Source organism: Somniosus microcephalus, chromosome 31 (genome assembly GCF_052327205.1).
Source record: "Somniosus microcephalus isolate GS21.2 chromosome 31, FLI_Smic_1.0, whole genome shotgun sequence".
NCBI lineage: Eukaryota > Metazoa > Chordata > Chondrichthyes > Squaliformes > Somniosidae > Somniosus > Somniosus microcephalus.
Window position 1 is genome coordinate 40,574,375 of NC_141017.1, and position 12,816 is coordinate 40,587,190.

Here is a 12,816-nt window from a genome sequence, read left to right on the forward strand (position 1 = left end):
AGTGACAAAAGCAAAATGCTGCAGATGCTGGAAATCTGAACTAAAAACAGACAATGCTGGAGAAACTCAGCAGGTCCGGCAGCATCTGTGGAGAGAGAAATAGAGTTAACGTTTCAGGTCGATGACCCTTCGTCAGAACTGGAAAACGTTAACTCTGTTTCTCTCTCCCCAGATGCTGCCGGACCTGCTGAGGATTCCCAGCATTTTCTGTTTTTACTCGCATTTCTCCCGCGCCTTTCGCCACCTCAGGACAGCCAATGAAGTGTTTTGAAGTGTAGTCATTGTTGTCTTCTCCTCTTAGGCAGTCCCTCGGCACTGAGGATGACTTGCTTCCACATTGGAATGTAGGAAACACAGCAGCTAATTTGCACACAGCAAGCTCCCACAAACAGCAATGTGATAATGACCAGATAATTTGTTTTTGGTGATGTTGATTGAGGGATAAATATTGGCCAGGACACCGGGGAGAACTCCGCTGCTCTTCGAATAGTGCCATGGGATCTTTTACACCCACCTGAGAGACCAAACGGGGCCTCGGTTTAACGTCTCATTCAAAAGATGGCACCTCCAACAGCGCTCCCTCAGTATTGCCCTTCCGACAGTGCGGCACTCCCTCAGTATTGCCCTTCCGACAGTGCGGCGCTCCCTCAGTACTGCCCCTCCGACAGTGCGGCGCTCCCTCAGTACTGCCCCTCCGACAGTGCGGCGCTCCCTCAGTACTGCCCCTCCGACAGTGCGGCACTCCCTCAGTACTGCCCCTCCGACAGCGCGGCGCTCCCTCAGTATTGCCCTTCCGACAGTGCGGCGCTCCCTCAGTACTGCCCCTCCGACAGTGCGGCGCTCCCTCAGTACTGCCCCTCCAACAGTGCGGCGCTCCCTCAGTACTGCCCCTCCGACAGTGCGGCGCTCCCTCAGTACTGCCCCTCCGACAGGGCAGCGCTCCCTCAGTACTGCGGGTAAGTGATTGGTTGGTAAGTATTTCTCCCTTTTAAGCTTAAATCTCTGGTTTATAGTTTCTAAGGTGTGATATTCACCATCTTGAATCGGGGCAGAGGATATTTAAGAATAATATTAATAAATTTAATTAATTACATAGAATGGGAGATCAGGCGATGTGTTGCTGCTGCAATATGTGGGAGCTGGTGAACACCATTGATGCTCACGGTGATCACATTTGCAGTAAGTGTTGGCTGCTCGAGGAACTCTGGCTCCGTGTTGAAGAGCTGGAGACCGAGCTTCAAACACTGAGACACATCAGGGAGGGGGAGAGTTACCTGGACTCTGTGTATCACGAGGTAGTCACACCAATTAGATTAATTAATTCAGATGTAGTCCGTGGCCAGGGTCAGGATGGTGTGACTAGAAGTGAGGCAGGTACGGGGATCCAGGAGGTAGTGTTGGAGGAGCCGCAGCCCTTGCACTTGTCCAACAGGTTCGAGGCTCTTACTCCCTGTGGGGACAGGAGCAGGGACTGCAGGGAGGATGAGCAACCTGGCCACAGCACCGTGGAGCAGGGGGCCATTCAAGTGGGGGGAGTTAAAAGAAATGTTGTAGTGGTAGGGGATAGTATCGTTAGGGGGATAGATAGAGTTCTTTGCAGCCGAGAGCGAGAGTCCCGAAGGCTGTGTTGCCTGCCCGGTGCCAGGGTTAAGGACATCTCCTCTGGACTGGAGAGAAACTTGGAGTGGGAGGGGGAGGATCCAGTTGTCGTGGTCCATGTTGGTACCAACGACATAGATAGGACAAGGAAGGAGGTTCTGCTGAGGGAGTTTGAGCAGCTAGGGGCCAAATTAAAAAGCAGAACCACAAGGGTAATAATCTCTGGATTATTACCTGAGCCACGAGCGAATTTGGCTAGGACAAATAAAATTAGAGAGTTAAATGCGTGGCTCAAAGACTGGTGTGGGAGAAATGGGTTTTGCTTCCTGGGACACTGGCACCAGTACTGGGGCAGGAGGGAGCTGTTCCGTTGGGACGGGCTTCACTTGGCCAGTGCTGGGACCAGAGTCCTGGCGGATCATATAACTAGGGCTGTAGAGAGGGCTTTAAACTAACTAGTGGGGGGGAGGTTCCTCGAGAGCAAATAATAAAAATGACAACAGAGAAGGTAATAGACTTAGGTAGCAGTGGGGAAATTAAAAACCAGAGCGTGTCAGGAAGGGGCAGAAGGTATGGAGTAAAAGGTAAAGTAATAAAAAGGGCAAAAGCAGGAACTAAGTGTCACAAAACATCTTTTGAAAGTTCTCTATCTGAATGCACGTAGCATTCGTAACAAAATAGATGAGTTAATGGCACAAATAACTACATATGAGTATGATCTTGTGGCCATTACAGAAATATGGCTGCAGGGTGACAATGCCTGGGAATTAAACATACCAGGTTATTTAACGATCAGGAAGGACAGGCAGGAAGGGGAGGTGGGGTGGCTATGTTAATAAAGGAAGGAATCACTGTAATACAGAGAAATGATATTGGGTCAAAAGAACAGGATAATGAAACAGTTTGGGTGGAGGTAAGGAATAATAAGGGGAAAAAAACACTAGTGGGCGTAGTCTATAGGCTTCCGAACAGTGGCAACTCTGTTGGACGGAGTATCAATCAGGAAATAGTTGAGGCTTGTAATAAGGGAACATCTATAATTATGGGGGATTTTAACTATCATATTAATTGGACAAATCAAATTGGGCAGAGCAGCCTTGAGGATGAGTTCATTGAGTGTATTAGGGATGGGTTTCTTGAGCAGTATGTAACTGAACCGACCAGGGGGCAAGCAACCGTAGATCTGGTCCTGTGTAACGAGACGGGATTAATTAAAAATGTCCTAGTAAAGGATCCCCTTGGAATGAGTGACCATAACATGGTTGAATTCCATATTCAATTAGAGGGTGAGAAGGTTGGATCTCAAACAAGCGTGCTAAGCTTGAATAAAGGAGACTATGAAGGTATGAGAGAGGAATTGAGTAGAGTGGATTGGGAAAATAGATTAAAGGGTAAGACGATACATGATCAGTGGTGTACATTTAAGGAGTTATTTTACAACTTCCAAAAAATATATATTCCACTGAGAAGAAAAGGGTGTAAAAGAAAAGACAGCCATCCGTGGCTACGTAAAGAAATTAAGGATAGTATTCGACTAAAAACAAGGGCATATAAGGTAGCCAAATCTAGTGGGAGGATAGAGGATTGGGAAAACTTTAGAAGACAGCAAAAAATAACAAAAAGATTGATTAAGAAAGGGAAGATAGATTATGAAAGTAAATTAGCAAAAAATATAAAAACAGATAGTAAGAGTTTTTATAGTTATATAAAAAGAAAAAGGGTGGCTAAAGTAAATGTTGGTCCCTTAGAGGATGAGACCGGGAAATTAATGGTGGGAAATATGGAGATGGCAAAAACACTGAATATTTTACATCAGTCTTTACAGTAGAAGATACTAAGAATATCCCAACACTGGACAAACAGGGGGCTAAAGGGGGGGGGGGAGGAGCTAAACACGATCAAAATCACTAAGGAAGTGGTACTCGGTAAAATAATGGGACTCAAGGCGGATAAATCACCTGGACCTGATGGCTTACATCCTAGGGTCTTGAGGGAAGTGGCGGTAGGGATTGTGGATGCATTGGTAATAATTTTCCAAAACTCCCTGGACTCGGCAAAGGTCCCGGCAGACTGGAAAACTGCTAATGTAACACCCTTATTTAAAAAGGGCAGTAGACAGAAGGCTGGAAACTATAGACCGGTTAGCCTAACATCTGTGGTAGGTAAAATTTTGGAGTCCATTATTAAGGAGACAGTAACAGGACATTTGGATAATCATAATTTAATAGGACAAAGTCAGCATGGTTTTATGAAGGGGAAGTCATGTTTGACAAATTTGTTGGAGTTCTTTGAGGAAGTAACGTATAGGGTGGATAAAGGGGAACCAGTGGACGTAGTGTATTTAGACTTCCAAAAGGCATTTGACAAGGTGCCACACAAAAGATTATTGCTTAAGATAAAAAATCACGGGATTGGGGGTAATATTCTGGCATGGATAAAGGATTGGCTATCTAACAGAAGGCAGAGAGTTGGGATAAATGGTTCATTCTCAGACTGGTAATCAGTAACTAGTGGTGTTCCGCAGGGGTCAGTGCTGGGTCCCCAACTCTTTACAATCTATATTAACGATTTGGAGGAGGGGACCGAGTGTAACATATCAAAGTTTGCAGATGATACTAAGATGGGAGAGAAAGTAGTGAGTGAGGAGGACATAAAAAACCTGCAAGGGGACATCGACAGGCTAAGTAAGTGGGCAGAGATTTGGCAGATGGAATATAATACTGGAAAGTGTGAGGTTATGCACTTTGGCAGGAAAAATCGTAGAGCAAGTTATTATCTTAATGGCAAGAAACTGGAAAGTACTGAAGTACAAAGGGATCTGGGGGTCCTGGTGCACAAAACTCAAAAGGTTAGTATGCAGGTGCAGCAAGTGATTAAGGCGGCCAATGGAATGTTGGCTTTCATTGCTAGGGGGATAGAATATAAAAATAGGGAGGTATTGCTTCAGTTGTACAAGGTATTGGTGAGACCGCACCTGGAATACTGCGTACAGTTTTGGTGTCCATACTTAAGAAAGGACATACTTGCTCTTGAGTCAGTACAAAGAAGGTTCACTCGGTTAATCCCGGGGATGAGGGGATGGACATATGAGGAGAGGTTGAGTAGATTGGGACTCTACTCATTGGAGTTCAGAAGAATGAGGCGATCTTATTGAAACATATAAGATTGTGAAGGGGTCGGATCGGGTGGATGCGGGGAAGATGTTCCCGATGATGGGTGAAACTAGAACTAGGGGGCATAGTCTTAGAATAAGGGGCTGCTCTTTCAAAACTGAGATGAGGAGGAACTACTTCACTCAGAGGGTGGTAGGTCCATGGAATATGCTGCCCCAAAAAGCTGTAGAAGCTACATCATTACATAAATTTAAAACAGAAATAGACAGTTTCCTAGAAGTAAAGGGAATTAAGGGTTACGGGGAGCGGGCAGGAATTTGGACATGAGTCTAGGTTCGGATCGGTCATGGCCCTGTGGGTAGCGGAGCGGGCCCAGGGGCCGTGTAGCCTGATCCTGCTCCTATTCCGTGTGTCTAATTCTGTTAGATTCAGGAGATGGTTCTGTGATAGTGGATTGGCGGTTAGGATCAGATCAGCCATGATCTTATTGAATGGCGGAGCAGGCTCAAGGGGCCGATTGGCCTACTCCTGCTCCTATTTCTTATGTTCTTATGCCCCTCCGACAGTGCGGCGCTCCCTCAGTACTGCCCCTCCGACAGTGCCGCACTCCCTCAGTACTGCCCCTCCGACAGTGCGGCGCTCCCTCAGTGCTGCCCCTCCGACAGTGTGGCGCTCCCTCAGTACCGCCCCTCCGACAGTGCGGTGCTCCCTCAGTACCACCTCTCCGACAGTGCAGCGCTCCCTCAGTACTGTCCTGGAGTGTCGGCCTAGATAATCTGCGCAAGCCTCTGGAGTGGGACTTGACTCAGAGGCGAGCGTGTTCCCAACTGAGCCACAGCTGACAGTTTATTTGAGAACCTCTCCCATCCACAGCCAGTGAATTGCACAGGGAGCTAATCCCAGCAGCCCCTGTGTGCACAGCAAGATCCCACAAACAGCAATTTCATGACAGCTCCTTCTGGCGTTGTTTGAGGGAAGAATATTAGCCAGAATACCAAGAGAACTCCCTGAGGGGGCCTCGGTTTAACATCTCATCTGTACACTGAGAGCAGTTTGGACAGTGGTCTGGGGCCGGGATCGGGCGGGATGGTGTCTGGGGCTGGGGTGGGCCTGGGGCTGGGGTGGGCTCTGGCCGGGATGGGCTCTGGCCGGGGTGGGCCTGGGGCTGGGGTGGGCTCTGGCCGGGGTGGGCCTGGGACAGGCTCTGGCCTGGGGCTGGGGTGGGCCTGGGGCTGGGGTGGGCTCTGGCCGGGGTGGGCCTGGGACGGTGAAATAAAGAATAGATTTGCCTTTCTAATCTAGGCTTTATTAACTTAAAAATCCTGTAGCACATCTTTCAACACCCAGTCCCAACTAAAGGCTGGAAAGAACTGAATTTAAGATGGCCACCACAAATCACATGACATCAACTACCAGTAAGATTACAGCATATATCCCAAGGCAGGAAACAAACAACCAATCACAATACTTCTTACTAAACATAAAGAATAATCACCACATTCACCCCTCCTTTTAAAATATACTCCAACCTAAATAACCTTTACAATTTATAATTAATAATTTACAACTAAAACTATGCACAGACAAAATAAAACTATTCAACATGACACAATACTAAGTGAGCAACAACAAATAGTAACATTGCACATAAGTATTAAGTATCTCTCAACTAAAACAATATAATATAATATTTCAACAATTTTAAAACATTACTATCAATTTAAAAGTCCATTTTCAATCGGTCGACCGGATATCTTGTTCGTGTCGACCTTCTTAACCTTGGTGAACTTCCTTGCCCTCCCACACCAGGAGACACAGAAGTATCTTCTGCAGGAAGGCTATCCATATCCCGATTTTCAACCGTTTCCGGATTAGAAATCCCATCAGGAGGTAAACTGGGACGGTCATGAACATCCATCGAGGGCTGACTAATAGAAGTATAATTATCTTCAGTCGGATTGGAAATATTCGTAGTATCTGTAACAGCATCCACATTATCTGAATCATGACTATTGTTAATATCCTCAGAAGAGGGCTGGCCACCACAAGGAGCCAAGTCTTTAATTGAAACGGTACTTTCTTTCCCATCTTGGAATCGAATATGAGCATATTGGGAATTTGCCTCCAACAGCTCCACCTCCTCCACTAAAGGATCATATTTTGACAATCTAACATGGCGTCGAAGCAGCACAGGTCCCTGCATAGTAAGCCATGAAGGTACCGAATATCCCGTAGTAGATCTCCGCGGATAGTTAAAGAGCCTTTCATGGGGGGGGTCACATTAGTAGCCGTTGAAAGCAATGATCTAATGGAATGCAGGGCATCAGGCAGTACCATTTCCCACTGTGTATTCTTAAGGTTCCGGGATGTCAAAGCCAACATAACTGCCTTCCAGATCACCCCATTGTATCGTTCGCACTGTCCATTACCCTGGGGATTATACGGGGTAGTTCTACTAGTAGAAATTCCCCGACTCTGAAGGTATTCCTTCAACTGGGAAGACATAAAAGAACTTCCCTGATCCGAATGGATATACGCAGGCATCCCAAAGATGACAAAAAGTTGAGTCAGACATTTGATAACTGTAGCAGCTGATACATCTGCGCAAGGAAAAGCAAAAGGGAACCTTGAAAACTCATCCACAACAGTAAATATATATCGGTTTTGAGTAGTTGAAGGAAGAGGCCCCTTAAAATCGACGCTCAAACGTTCAAAAGGAGAAGTAGCCTTTATAAGATGAGCTCGTTGAGGCTTAAAGAAATTCGGTTTACACCGAGCACAGATAGAACATGATGAAGTCATCCGCTTGACGTCTTCAACTGAAAAGGGCAAATTCTTACTGCGTACGAAGTGTATCATCCTCGTAACCCCAGGATAGCATAAGGCATTGTGAAGATTAATAAGCGTATCTCCGTGAATCACAGAACAATAAGCCCTCGACAGCGCATCAGCAGCAACATTATCCTTCCCCGGACGATAAACTATATCAAAATGGTAACATGCCAACTCAATCCTCCACCTCATTATTTTATCATTCTTAATCTTTCCAAAATGTTTGACATCAAACATAAAGGACACAGACTTTTGATCAGTTACCAACGTAAAATGTCGCCCCGATAAATAATGTCTCCATTTACGCAGTGCTTCTACTATTGCATACGCCTCTTTCTCTATTGAAGAATGCCTTTTTTCACTATTGTTCAAGGTACGTGAGAAAAAGACCACAGGTCTTCCATTTTGGTTCAGAGTAGCCCCAATTGCAAAATCAGAAGCATCCGTCTCAATCACAAAAGGAACCTGCTCATCAATAGAATGCACAACTGCTCCAAGGATATCCTTTTTAAAATGATCAAAACACGTCCTGGCCTCCCATGATAGAGGATATGTCGTAACCCGAATAAGAGGCCGGATCTTCTGTGAAAAATTTGCAATCCAATTAGAATAGTAAGAAAACAGTCCAACAACTCGTTGCAAAGCCTTAGAATTAGTAGGACAAGGTAAATCAATCAATGGTCGCAGACGTTCTGGGTCTGGTTTAATCTTGTTTCCCGAGATAATGTACCCCAGTAGATTTACCTCAGTGGTCGAAAAGGTACACTTCTCTTTATTGAAAGTTAAACCAACTTTTTCCGCAGCTTGAAGGAATCCTTCTAAATTAGAATCATGCTCCACCCTTGATTTGCCACACACTGTGATGTCATCTAAGTATGAAAAGGTGTCAGAGAGAGAGTTATCACTTATAAAAGCATCCATTGCCCGTTGAAAACAAGCAACACCATTAGTAACACCAAATGGTATTCGGCAAAACTGATACAGCTTTCCACCAGCCTCAAAGGCCGTATATGGTTGATCCTTCTTAACAATAGGAATCTGATGATAAGCACTCTTTAGGTCAATAGTGCTAAAAACCTTATACTGAGATACTTTATTGATAAGCTCATCAATCTTAGGCAAAGGGTATGCATCTAATTAAGTATACCTATTAATAGTTTGGGAATAGTCTATCACCATTCATTTCTTATGTCTCTCGTTAGTCGTGACAACTACCTGTGCCCGCCAAGGCGAACAACTAGGTTCAATGATTCCTTCCAATAAGAGACGTTGAACTTCAGAATTAATAAATTCTCTATCCTGACTGCTATACCTTCTTGACTTGGTAGCAATTGGCTTACAATCCGGCATCAAATTGGAAAAAAGTGATAATGGAGAAATGGATAAAGAGGTTAATCCACAAATAGATAAAGGTGGCTTAGTCCCTCCAAATGAAAGACTGAGAGACTCGTGTAACTGAAGCACATCATGACCAATCAAAATATCCGCACAGAGATTAGGCAAAACAGATAGGCGTATATCAGTATACGTATTACCTAGAAGAATCAATTTCACAAGGCAACAACCAGCTACTTGTGAAGTGAGAGTCGTCTGAGCCATACACACCTGATAGGAAACAGGCAAAATTTTCAAATGCTTCTCCTTTGCAAACTGAAGACTTATAAAACTCTCGGTACTGCCCGTATCTATAAGGGCCTTCACTTCCAACCCATTAACTTGGGCCGTAACTACAGCTTTGTTTAGGCCATGAGCAAATGCAGCAGAAATTGATGTAATAAACGCCCTATCTAAAGGCTGAATAGTCACAGAGGAGGTAATTGAACCTGATGATTTACACACACGTGCGTAATGACCTCTCGTGCCGCATTTACTACACACAGCCTCCCGAGCAGGACACTTCAGACGAGGGTGCCGGACGTTCCCACAAAAATAACACTTCTGAATCCTAGAGGCAACAGCCGCTGAAGTAGAAACTGTTTCAGAATCTAGTAAACCACTCCTATTAAGTCCACATAATTCCTTTTCATCCGGAACTGCCGAAACCACAGTCACAGGCCGATTAAAAAGAGCATAAGAATCCGAACTTCTCTGAGCCACATCCAATGTAGAAGCTTGCTCAAAAGCACTTTAAAGATCCAAAGTCTTATTTTCTAACAACCGCTGACGAATTGATCTAGACAGTAATCCATTAATAAAAGCATCCCGTACCGATTCTTCCTTATATTCTTCAGCCGTCACAGCCTTATAATTACAGTTAACACTAAGGCACCGAAGTGCTTGTAAATAAGTATCCAAAGATTCTCCCACCTGCTGCCTACGGGCAGATAGAAGGTGACGTGCAAATACCTCATTCTTTGGTTTAACAAAAATCTTTTCCAATGTAGAAATAGCCACTTCGTAAGTTTTACAGTCCAAAATATACTTATACACATCCGGAGCAATGTAGTTGATCAGCATATTCAGCTTATTTAGAGACTCTTGATCCAACACGCCCAAAAAGTTTTTAAATGTACAATACCAGTGTTTCCATTTATCATCCACTCCTGCAGAATTAGGGTCAGCATTGAATCGTTCTGGTTGAAGATATCGCTCCATTCTGACATAAAGTTAATAAATTGAAATAAAGAATAGATTTGCCTTTCTAATCTAGGCTTTATTAACTTAACAATCCTGTAGCACATCTTTCAACACCCAGTCCCAACTAAAGGCTGGAAAGAACTGAATTTAAGATGGCCACCACAAATCACATGACATCAACTACCAATGAGATTACAGCATATATCCCAAGGCAGGAACAAACAACCAATCACAATACTTCTTACTAAACATAAAGAATAATCACCACAGACGGGCCCTGGCCGGGATGGGCTTGAGGCTGGGGTGGGCTCTGGCCGGGATGGTGTCTGGGGCTGGGGTGGGCTCTGGCCGGGATGGTGTCTGGGGCTGGGGTGGGCTCTGGCCGGGATGGGGCCTGGGGCTGGGGTGGGCCTGGGACGGGCTCTGGCCGGGATGGTGCCTGGGACTGGGGTGGGCTCTGGCCGGGGTGGGCCTGGGGCTGGGGTGGGTTCTGGCCGGGATGGTGCCTGGGACTGGGGTGGGCCTGGGGCTGGGGTGGGTTCTGGCTGGGGTGGGCCTGGGGCTGGCCGGGATGGGGCCTGGGGCTGGGATGGGGCCTGGGGCTGGGGTGGGCTCTGGCCAGGGTGGGCTCTGGCCAGGATGGGGCCTGGGGCTGGGGTGGGCTCTGGCCGGGGTGGGCCTGGGGCTGGGGTGGGTTCTGGCCGGGGTGGGCCTGGGGCTGGCCGGGATGGGGCCTGGGGCTGGGGTGGGCTCTGGCCAGGGTGGGCCTGGGGCTGGGGTGGGCTCTGGCCGGGATGCGGCCTGGGGCTGGGGTGGGCTCTGGCCGGGATGGGGCCTGGGGCTGGGGTGGGCTCTGGCCGGGATGGGCCTGGGAGTGTCGGATTGATTCACGAATTGTATGAAGCAGGACTAAAAACTAATTGGAACAGGAAGCATTAAATCATCATACAGATAATGAACTGAGGTTCTTGACAATTGGAATTTTGGACCTCCTCCCAACTTCAGTTAATCCCAAAGATATAACTTTAAAGATCTGAGCGGGAGCTCGGGATCTGAAGGATTAGAAGAATTCCAGAGAGGACTGATTTTAAAACAAAGAATTTATAAATAAACAGAGAGCAGGGGAGGGGGTGTTTTCTTTTGAAGTCTGACATTTAACTATAAGATCCCTCAGCGTGTAGTCGGCTCCTCACACATTTCAAAGGGCGGGCTGCTGTTTTGCAGCCCCAGGTAGCAAATGGATCAAGAGAGGAAGGAGGGAGAAGGGCCGGAGCAATGAACAACAGGCTGAGCACTGCACTGAGCATGAGGACAGGCTGGTGTCTCTCCGATTCATTCTCATCTCGACTGTAACTCGAAGGAGAATCGGGTTCCGATTCGAAGTGATTTACCTGCACCGTCCGTACCAGGGTTCTGGGGCTGGGCTGGGAGTGGTGGAAAGCAGCGATTGGGAACTCGCCCTGGTCTCAGGTACGTACAGTACCATCCAATCTTTGTCAGCTGTCAACAAACTACTTTCAATACTTTACCAATTTAATCAGACATACTCGTTTCCAACAAGTTAAGGGGAAAGGGCAGCAGGTTTCTCATTTTCAAATTATAACAGCAGCAGCTGCTGGGAGATTTTGCCGCATGTTTTACGAGGCTGGGTATTCAAAACAATCTGTTCTGGGCGCTCTCTGAGGCTCGGCGGGCGGAGGCATCACCTGTTGCGGTGGTACTGAGCCCAAAGGTAAGGCGAGCTGATGGGACCTGGAATTAAGCTTCCAGCCAACATAAAGGGAGATAACATCAGAAATAAGAAGGGTGGGGGTGGGGAGAGCCTGATTATCAGTGGCCAGGAAATGGCGCAGTTGTTTGATGAATGCTTTGCTTCAGTGTGCCTGCAGTGAAGGAGGGCTGCAGAGGCTTGTGGATGATAAAGTATCAGGGCCGCCGATACATATCTGGATCACTCAGGCATCAATATTAAAAAGTGAGAAACCCCAGATACTGAGGAAGGTCAGCGCCGCGACAGCACCGGGACAGGATGACCCAATGGGTTTGGAAATTCATTCGAGTTTGACAATATGTCGAAGGAGTGGAGGGTGGGAAGTGCTCCGTCACTGCTCTGCTCAGATAGCGGGGAGAGGGGTAATCTGGACAACTGCCCAGCAGTTATCCCCTTACCAGTGGTGTGAATATCACTGGAGAGCAAATAAAGGAATATTGACCCTGGATTGACTAGAGAAGTTGGACAAGTGACGGGAGGTGAAGTCTGACTAACTCAAAGGAGCTGGTTTTGAGAAAGATGATTGTGTTGTGTGGTGCAAGTTCCCGGCATTCCCAGAAAGCAGTTATTAAAATGCTGCTGAAAAATTGGTTCAGAAAAAGATGGTCCAGGGCAGAAAAAGGGAAAGTGACCCGACACACGGTGACCCCGCGGGGTCGGTGACCCGACACACGGTGACCGGGGTCCAAGTTAAAGGCTTTGTTTTTTTCGGTCTGTCTTGGGACTGAGTTTCTGCAGACAGACCTCTGCTAATTCCACCCTTTGCACAATATTGAGGCCCTAGTTGCCACCCGGATTGGACGCCCTTGTGCAGCAGTCCGTTCCGTGCTCAACCTCTTGCTGTGCCTCTGCTCAGTGTCCAGAGTGGGGTCAAAGCCAGTGCTTCCCATTCGGGGTTGATGTCTCAATATCTCAGTGCTTGGG